The sequence below is a fragment of the Octopus sinensis genome, linkage group LG18 (assembly GCF_006345805.1).
Source record: "Octopus sinensis linkage group LG18, ASM634580v1, whole genome shotgun sequence".
Taxonomy (NCBI): domain Eukaryota; kingdom Metazoa; phylum Mollusca; class Cephalopoda; order Octopoda; family Octopodidae; genus Octopus; species Octopus sinensis.
Window position 1 is genome coordinate 9,174,834 of NC_043014.1, and position 10,703 is coordinate 9,185,536.

The window sequence follows — 10,703 nt, forward strand, 5'->3', positions numbered from 1 at the left end:
TATGGCCGAGCATAGAGGGGTTGTCATCAAACTTTGGCATTGAAAGTTATACCAACTTTAAAAATGGATCTCACAGCATGGTTACAAAGTTTCTAGCCTGTCTAGGGTGAGGGTCGGCTACTGCAATAGTTAGTATATGAAAATCTTACAATTAAGAAATTTGAGAGAACTATATGGAGTAGGGGAAGATTCCAGATGAACCTAAATCAGGGTAAATAATCAAACTCTTTCCTTCTCTAAAAGCCAATAACAAGAGAATGGCCATTGAAAAGTTGATGATATTGGCGGTGCTCCAGCATGGCACAGCCTTTGGGCTGAAACGAATAAAGGAACAAAGCAATAAAAGAATATATGTAACGGGCTAAAATTTGTCTGTAAATACACAAAGGCACGAACACATCATAATTATATACATACATACAACCCTGCATTTACACTCACACACTAATGCACACACACACACACACATACACACACACAAACAAACACACACACACAAGCACAAGCACATACACAAGCATCAGCTATTAGTGATTCAGTTGGCAGTACTATTGCTGATTGGTTATAACACAAAACCTAAACCTACTTATGAAAGTATTATAAAAGTGCCGTAATGCTGCAGTACTCCAGCTGATGAAGAGTTGTCCGGTCTAGCAGTTGATTGCGACACGAGTACCTGAATAGTTGCTGTTTATCTATACATGAGGGGAAGACAGATTTAGACACCATGCTGCTCATGAAGCGCAAACATTTCCGAAATTACGTGATACATTAGATCCACTACCGGTATTGGAGATTCCTCGTCTGCTACCATTAATACTTTGATTCCATGCACTAGCAATGTATAACAGAGATCTTCTCAAGAACAATATTGCAAGATTGCGACACACCTGTAATACATTCATATTAATCAGAATACAGAAACTGCCATATATTACACCTAATCTTTTACTTGTCTCAGTCATTTGACTGTGGCCATGATGGAGCACCGCCTTTAGTCCAGCAAATCGACCCCAGGACTTATTCTTTGTAAGCCTAGTACTTATTCTATCGGTCTCTTTTGCCGAACTAAGTTACGGGGACATAAACACACCAGTATCCGTTGTCAAGCGATGTTGAGAGGGCAAACACAGATGCACAAACATATACACACACATACATACATATATACGAGGGATTTCTTTCAGTTTTCGTCTACCAAATCCACTGACAAGGCTTTGTTCGGCCCGAGGCTATAGTAGAAAGCACTTACCCAAGGTGCCATGCAGTGGGACTGAACCCGGAACCATGTGATTTCTAAGCAAGGTATATATATATATATATATATATATATAATACCATTCATTTTGATATAAGTAGCATATCGCAGAATGGTTGCACACGTTCTATGAATTCCATAGTGAATATATATGGTTTTCTTTTTCAAATTTTATGACTGTATCACGACGAATGTGCTATGTATTACATACGAAATATATTGTCCTCTTTGATAGATCTACTCTATTTATTACTTACTGTGAACAGAAACTATAACGCAAGAGTAATTTGTTTCCAGCTTTTATTACGCAGAAACGTAATCAACTACGAATTCCCAATTTCCGACATTTTGTACAATTGTTATCGACTGTTGATATAGTATTCACATCCAGCGTAGGCTTCAAATGAAGCATGTGATTATGACTAATCTTTTGCTAATACCGATGATTTTTCTGTTTTTAGTAGGATTTGCACGACGTGTGTTTGCACTAACTGACATTTTTAGAACCTTAGATTTGACATTCCGTTCTTTCACTTTGGCTGAATATTGGGATTTAGCCTAGAATCACTTCCTGTTTACAGAGCTCAGAAATTAAATTAAGGAAAGCAAGACATGACAGTTAAGTCACTAAAATTGAAGCAACTCTTCGTTAATGCACTGCTTATATAATAAAACACAAGAATTTATACTATGGGGCTAAAGTAGGTTGTAACCATAATCCTTCCTCGTTGGTAAAGTACAGAACAAATATTTACATTACAATGAACTTATTCTTTAATTCTTTTACTTGTTTAAGACTGTGGCAATGCTGGAGCACCGCCTTAAAGGGTGTTTTTTTAAGTCGAGGAAAGCATAGTTCGTATTGTATCGGTCTGTTTTGCCGAACAGCTAGAAAACTGGGGCGTAGACGCACAAACAATGCTTGTCATGCGATGTTGGGGGAAAACAGGCACAGTGACACACAGACACGCACACACATACGTACATACATATCACGTGACCGCTAAACATTCCGTCCGGCGTGCTCACGATTTTGCCAGTTCGCCGCCTTCTTTTCTACTCTAGGCACAAGGCCCGAAATTTTTTGGGGTGGGTGGGGGTGTGGAAGGTACCAGTCTATCATATCGACCTTTGTACGCAACTGGTACTTAATTTATCAACCACAAGAGGATGAACGGCAAAGTCGGCCTCGGCGGAATTTGAACTCAGAACTTGAAGACGTACGAAATGCCACTAAATATTCTACCCGGTGTGGTAATGATTCCGCCAGCTCGCCACCTTTAACCAAATTCTTTTTTACTCTAGGCACAAGGCCCGAAATTTTTGGGGTGGCGTGGGGAAGGTTCTTGTCGATCAGATCGATCTCAGTACGGAACTGGTACTTAATTTGTTGACCCCGAGAGGATGAACGGCAAAGTCGACCTCGGCGGAAATTGAACTCAGAACGTAAAGACAGACGAAATATCTATTCCTTTACTACCCACAAGGGCTAAACACAGAGAGGACAAACAAGGACAGGCAAACGAATTAAGTCGATTACATTGACTCCCAGTGCGTAACTGGTACTTAATTTATCGAACCCGACAGGATGAAAGGCAAAGTCGACCTGGGCGGAATTTGAACTTAGAACGTAACAGAAGACGAAATACGGCTACGCATTTCGCCTGGCATGCTAACGGTTCTGCCAGCTCGCCACCTTCCAAATATTCATACATACATTCATATATACATAAATGTATGCAAATATATATACACATACATACATGTATACATATACATACGTACATGCATACACACACATACATACATGTGTGTGTGTATGCATTTGGGGTGGGGTGGGGAAGGGGCCAGTCGATCAGATCGACCGCAATACGCAACTGGTACTTGATTTATCGATCCCGAGAGGATGAACGGCAAAGTTGACCTCGGCATAATTTGAACTCAGAACGTAATGAGAGACGAAATAAACGCTAAGTATTTCGCCCGGCGTGCAAACCTTTCGGCCAGCTCTCCGCCTTCCAGATATTAAAATATTAAAATAAAATGAACGGTAGCAACTTTGTTAGAAATTTACGCTGAAGACGAATCACCGAAGAAAATATATTTCAAACGTACAGCGTATTTGATAAGCGAGTAAACATGTGAGTCCTTTGCAGGTGCATCTCCAAGTATTTTCTCAGCAATTACGTAATTATAGATGCTTGATGCGACCAAGCAATGTGCATTAATATATAGCTTCAAACATAGAAAAATGGCTGAACGACACACTCTTATTAACCTAGCTATTTCAGATTTAATGGTACGACACTCTCACTCCTCCTCCTATATATAAATGCATTTATATAGCGTTCTCCAAGTTTGCTACTCTTAAAAATATTTTCGCTCCTTTTTTGATATTTTTTACCTCTTTACACACAAAAGAATGAAATTATCCATTTTTTGATTTTGCCCTGGTGAGAAGATGAAACATTAATAGCCAATGAATGTAACGTACTCAAATAACTACACAGACCATAAAACGTATTTCTTTACTACCTACAAGGGGCTAGACAGAGAGGGGACGAACAAGGACAGACAAACGGATTAAGTCGATTACATCGACCCCAGTGCGTAGCTGGTACTTAATTTATCCACCCCGAAAGAATGAAAGGTAAAGTCAACCTCGGCGGAATTTGAACTCAGAACGTAGCGGCAGGTGAAATACCGCTAAGCATTTCGCCCGGCGTGTTAACGATTCTGCCAGCTCGCCGCCTAGTTGCCAGCTCGCCGCCTTAAAACGTTGATTAAAAGGACAAACTATTGTCAGCAATTTCTATTACAGTTTATAGTAGCGGGTTTGTCGAACACCCCAGTAGGACACTTGAGCGCTAACAAATATCTGATAAGAAGAAATAGACTGAAATCGTTACAATATCCACAAGAATTAAAATAAATTGGTATATTTATTATTTAACTCTTTCATTGCAATTGGATTTAGTCGTTCGATTTAGGGAGTCGTATGGTCTCCTTGTTTGAACCAGAATACTAACACCAAAAGTGGTATTTCAAAACTATTTCATTATATTATCAAAACAAATTATTTAACTAGGGTTTATATATATATAAATAGATTCTTCGAACAGGGACAGTCAGTGGCGACACCTGCTGGGTCTGACTACACTGCATTGATAAAGGGCAAATACCCTGAAACATGTCTGCAGCTGTCTGACTGGCAGGATGAAGCGGCTGACCTCCCCTGTTCGAAGGTTTATAATGGACGCAGGTTGTGTGTCAAATAGCTAGCTTGAGGCGGAGGCCTCTTGGAGCTAATCAGCGACAGCTTTAGTCTTATATTTATAAGACTGTTATATAAGTATGGCGATAACTATTAATTTCCAGTAACGCTGCCGTAATCTCCTTTAGAGAGACTTAGCAATTTTAATATTTCTATTATATATATATATATATATATATATATAATATATATATATATATTTACCTTTTTTTTTACATCCTACCAGCTTGCCCTAGTCAGCCAAGCTGCCATAGGGCTTAATCTGTTTTTTTAATGCAATTTCTGAAAAAAAAATTTTTGTAATCTTTACTTTGGATTAATAAATTTATTTATATATTAAGCATTCTAATTATTTATTAAGAATTCACTCTCCTTCCTTCAGTGGTCTAGTAGAGTAACTAATTATTTCCATATAGGGCAAAATGCCACCATCTAATTGTAATTGTTCGATTAAAGAATTGTAATTATTCGATAAAAGGAAACGTATCCTATCCTTGTGGTTTACATAATACTAAGTAGCGAATAGTTTTTTAACAGGCGTAGGAGTGGCTGTGTGGTAAGTAGCTTGCTTACCAGCCACATGGTTCCGGGTTCAGTCCCACTGCGTGGCAATTGGGCAAGTTTCTTCTACTATAACCTCGGGCCGACCAAAGCCTTGCGAGTGGAATTGGTAGACGGAAACTGAAAGAAGCCCGTCGTATATATATGTATATATATATATATGTGTGTGTGTGTGTGTGTGTGTGTGTATGTTTGTGTTTGTCCCCCCCAACATCGCTTGACAACCGATGCTGGCGTGCTTACGTCTCCGTAACTTAGCGGCTCGGCAAAAGAGACCGATAGAATAAGTACTAGGCTTACAAAGAATAAGTCCTGAGGTCGATTTGATCGACTAAAAAGGTGGTGCTCCAGCCTGGCCACAGTCAAATGACTGAAACAAGCAAAAGTAAACGTGTAACACGTATTACTTTTTCCTTAACGGCTGTATCGGAAAACGTCATAACAACTCATTGAAATAGAAATAACCTCTGTACAATTATTAATTTGCTTTACGTGTGTCCATAAGGCGGCAAAGCAGCAGAATCGTTAGCACGCTAGACGAAATGCTTACCGTTATTTCGCCCGTTGCTACGTTCTGAGTTAAAATTCCGTCGAGGTCGAGTTTGCCTTTTGTCCTTTTGCGATGGATAAAATCCAGTACAGCTTAACACTGGCGTCAATGAAATCGCCTCCTCAAAAATTGATGTCCTCGTGGCAAAATTAGAAACCATTATTTCAAATTCCGCCGAGGTCGACTTAACCTATCATTCTTTCGGGGTCGATAAAATAAGTACCATTTGAACACTGGGGTCAATGAAATTGATTTATCACTTCCCCCAAAATTTCTACCCCTGTGACAAAATTACAAAAAATCATTTCAAATTCCACCGGGGTTCAATTTGTCCTTTGTACTTTCGGGGGTCTATACAAATAAATACCAGTTGAAAACTGGGTCGATTACATCGGTTCATCCCCTCTCTCAAAATCACTAGCCTTGTCGCAAAATTTGAAACCCTTACGTTATATGAGTCCTTGTCGTCCGTGTCATGTGTTGAGCACTGGCATTTTATGGTCTTTTTCATATTTCCTGTGCATTGTCATAAAACGAAAGTCGAGTTCGTCTAATGGCAACGGTTTTCGGATCACAACCGTAAGGCCGTGAGCTTGAATCACAGTGGTTCGTTGTAACCTTAAGCAAGACGTTATATTTTATGTTGCTTCAGCTGGCAGAAATGAGTAGAACCAGTATTTCAATGTTGAAGTGCGTATCATCGAATCTTATATATTTTTACTTATAATACTTATTACTTATATGTGGAGGCGCAATGGCCCAGTGGTTAGGGCAGCGGACTCGCGGTCGGAGGATCGCGGTTTCGATTCCCAGACCGGGCATTGTGAGTGTTTATTGAGCGAAAAGACCTACAGCTCCACGAGGCTCCGGCAGGGGATGGCGGTGAACCCTGCTGTACTCTTTCACCACAGCTTTCTCTCGCTCTTTCTTCCTGTTTCTGTTGTACCTGTATTTCAAAGGGCCAGCCTTGTCACAATGTGTGTCACGCTGAATCTCCTCGAGAACTACGTTAAGGGTACACGTGTCTGTGGAGTGCTCAGCCACTTGCACGTTAAGATCACGAGCAAGCGGTTCCGTTGATCGTATCAGCTGGGACCCTCATCGTCGCAACCGACGGAGTGCTCCTATATATATTACTTATATACTGATTATTCATTTTTGTACTTTTTGTGATCTAGTTATATGTTTTATAATAATATTTAATTTTTTTGGTTATGATTTGGTTCATGTCTATCATTGTTTGAATTACTTAATGGTGTTTTTTTCTAATTTTTATATTATATATTTATATAGTGAAATTTGATTTAATATTAAATTGAATTTTCCCCTGTAAGTTTGAAGTTATACTCCCTATTTTATTATTATTATTATTATTATTATTATTATTATTACTATTTTTATTATTATTATTATTATTATTATCACTTATATTATTATTATTATTATTATTATTATTATATTATTATTATTACTACTATTATTATCATTATCATCATCATTATTATTATTATTATTATTATTATTATTATTATTATTACTATTTTTATTATTATTATTATTATTATTATCACTTTTATTATTATTATTATTATTTTATTATTATTATTATTATTATTATTATTATATATTATTATTATTATTATCGTTATTATTATTATTATTACTATTTTTATTATTATAATTTTTAAAAATTTTTATTATTATTATTATTATCATCATCATTATTATTATAATTATTATATATATATATATATATACATGTATACATCTTGTGAGTGTGTGTGTGTACGGGTAAAAGGAGAGTGAGAGAGAGAGAGAGAAAGAGAACGACAAAGAGAGAAGCAGAGAGAGAGAGAGAGGTGAAGAGAGAAAGAAAGAAAAAATTATTGAAGCATAGAAAATTCTTTCTTTTTTTTAGCAAGACAAACAATTCATTATGAATTCGCTAGACTGAAAATGTCCAGAGATCTGGCGGGTGTGTACGCATGCGTATATATATATATATATATATATATATATATATATATATATATATGTGTGTGTGTGTGTGTGTGTGTGTGTGTGTGTTGTGTGTGTGTGTGTCTGTGTGTGTGTGTGTGTGTTTGTGTTTCTGTTCCTACGTATGCATAGGACACACCATTCTGTTTTAACGAAACTGGTGAACGGTGAAATGTCTGCCGCGCGAGAACTTAAGTTGTCCAGTAGATGCAGGAGTATCGCAAAACAAATATAGAACATATGAAATATAAAGCATATAAACAAATATGACATCATTACCCAGGAAAATCACAATCTCTTAAGTAATAAACAAGCGTGCACACGGCTATACACATACACATACATACATACATACATACATGCATGCATACATACATACATACATACATACATATACATACATACATACATACATACATGTATGCATACATGCATGCATACATACATAATACATACATACATACAAGCATGCATACATGCATACATGCATACAGTCGCCATGATAGATCGGTAGCCACTACACACATTTTTTCTCTCCTTGTTTCTCTCCATGTTTTTTCTGCGTCCCTTTCTGTAGAAGAGCGTAGGCTCGAAACGTAAAAGACATTTTCAATTCCTGAGCGTTATACTAATACATCTGTTTGTTTTGTACACCACCTGTCTTCGTCTTTTGTTTTTTTCGTGAACTCTCCCCATACATACATACACACACACACATACATACATACATACATACATACATACATACATACATACATACATACATACATACATAATTTTTCACTTCCATAAACTACGTTACATAATGTGAATATTTTTGAAGCCAATGATACGGGTTTCGGAAATATACATTTGATCCCTGGTGTAATATTTCTTCAAGTCACGGAATAGAAATCCGTATGAATATAATTTATTTGGATTTAACCGTAGGTCACCATAAATTTTTCCCTGAAATCGATAATGTTGATATATGATATTTTATTATAAAAGAACAAAAATAAATCACCTCACAGAATTTACCGGTCTCTAGTTTTATCTGTAAATTTATATGAGTCTCTTGGTTTAGTGTAAGTAAATTATATAATTATTTAGCCATTACGAATAGAATATCTTCGTACTCAGATGGGTCCTAGTTCGGTTCAGACGTCCAGCTCATTGAAACTGGTGTACCAGAAACTGCATGTCGGTTTGTACTAATTGGTTCAGTTAATCTTATTTCTTTACTACCCACAAGGGGCTAAACACAGAGGGGACAACGAAGGACAGACAAAGGGATTACGTCAATTACATCGACCCCAGTGCATAACTGGTACTTAATTTATCGACCCCGAAAGAATGAAAGGCAAAGTCGACCTCGGCAGAATTGGAACTCAGAACGTAACGACAGACGAAATACGGCTACGTATTTCGCCCGGCGTGCTAACGTTTCTTATTCATTTATTGCCCACAAGTAGCTAGACATAGAGAGGACAAACAAGGACAGACAAACGGATTAAGTCGATTATATCGACCTCAGTGCGTAACTAGTACTTATTTAATCGACTTAGAAAGGATTAAAGGCAAAGTCGACCTCGGCAGAATTGGAACTCAGAACGTAACGACAGACGAAATACGGCTACGTATTTCGCCCGGCGTGCTAACGTTTCTTATTCATTTATTGCCCACAAGTAGCTAGACATAGAGGGGACAAACAAGGACAGACAAACGGATTAAGTCGATTATATCGACCTCAGTGCGTAACTAGTACTTATTTAATCGACTTAGAAAGGATTAAAGGCAAAGTCGACCTCGGCAGAATTGGAACTCAGAACGTAACGACAGACGAAATACGGCTACGTATTTCGCCCGGCGTGCTAACGTTTCTTATTCATTTATTGCCCACAAGTAGCTAGACATAGAGGGGACAAACAAGGACAGACAAACGGATTAAGTCGATTATATCGACCTCAGTGCGTAACTAGTACTTATTTAATCGACTTAGAAAGGATTAAAGGCAAAGTTGACCTCGGCAGAATTTGAACTCAGAACGTAACAGCAGACGAAATGCCTATTTCTTTACTACCCACAAGGGGTTAAACACAGAGAGGACAAACAAGGACAAACAAACGGATTAAGTCGATTATATCGACCTCAGAGCGTAACTAGTACTTATTTAATCGACCGAGAAAGGATTAAAGGCAAAGTCGAGCTCGGCAGAATTTGAACTCAGAACGTAGAGGCAGACGAAATACCTATTTCTTTACTACCCACAAGGGGCTAAACACAGAGAGGACAAACAAAGACAGACAAACGGATTAGTCGATTTTATCAACTCCACTGCGTAACTGGCACTTAATTTATCAACCCCTAAAGTATGAAAGGCAAAGTCGACCTCAGCAGAATTTGAACTCAGAACGTACCGGCTGTTGTTCTGAATACCACCTACAGGTAGAAGCTGTTACTAGAGGCGTTGCGGTCGGTCCCATCTGCTTCCCTTCTTCGATTTCATAGTCTGATTTGCCCGTTCTTCAGGGCAAGATATCCTGCTGTGCTTCTTAGTGCAGCACCAACAAACCATGTTAGGGGCGCCTTTGATGCAGCAGAGCACCTTGTGATCTTTCCAGGTCAAAACGACTGACTAATCTGTTTTAACTCCTCTTCCCCATATGTTCTATTTTGTCAACCCTGCTTTATTCAACCGTGCCTATAATGATAAATAGGGGACAGCTAACTCCTGTCTGCCGTCGTTTCGAGCCTCAGTAACCGTCATGTATGTTGGAATTCAAGTCAATGAAGGATTCACATACATATTAATTTCAGCATTTGTTTCCTATTTTGAAAGTGCTTCAGACGATGTCATGACCTTTCTGATTAGGAAATTCCCCCCCCCCCCCATTATTTCTTAGCGGTAGTAGGATACTGCCAACATTCCTTTCCATAGTATATAAATAAATAAATAGATAAATAAATGCGTCCTTTTAAAACCTAGCCAGGCTCATGGGCCCGGTTTCCCGGTTTCTATGGCGTATGTGTCCCCCACCTGGACGGGACGCCAGTCCATCGCAGCGTTACTAATTTTTGCT

At 38.1% G+C, this 10,703-nt stretch overlaps 1 long non-coding RNA gene across 2 annotated transcripts in view; it reads right to left on the reverse strand.

Annotated features, from left to right (window-relative positions):
• Positions 1–223: 223 nt before the first annotated feature.
• LOC118766866 overlaps positions 224–10,703 on the reverse strand; it is a 26,529-nt gene continuing 16,049 nt past the window's right edge. For both annotated transcript variants that reach the window (XR_005002775.1, XR_005002776.1), the window contains exons 3-5: positions 3,562–3,567; positions 887–890; positions 224–234 (exon numbers count right to left, since the gene is read on the reverse strand). This is a non-coding gene — a long non-coding RNA (uncharacterized LOC118766866). The remainder of the gene's footprint in view (positions 235–886; positions 891–3,561; positions 3,568–10,703) is intronic.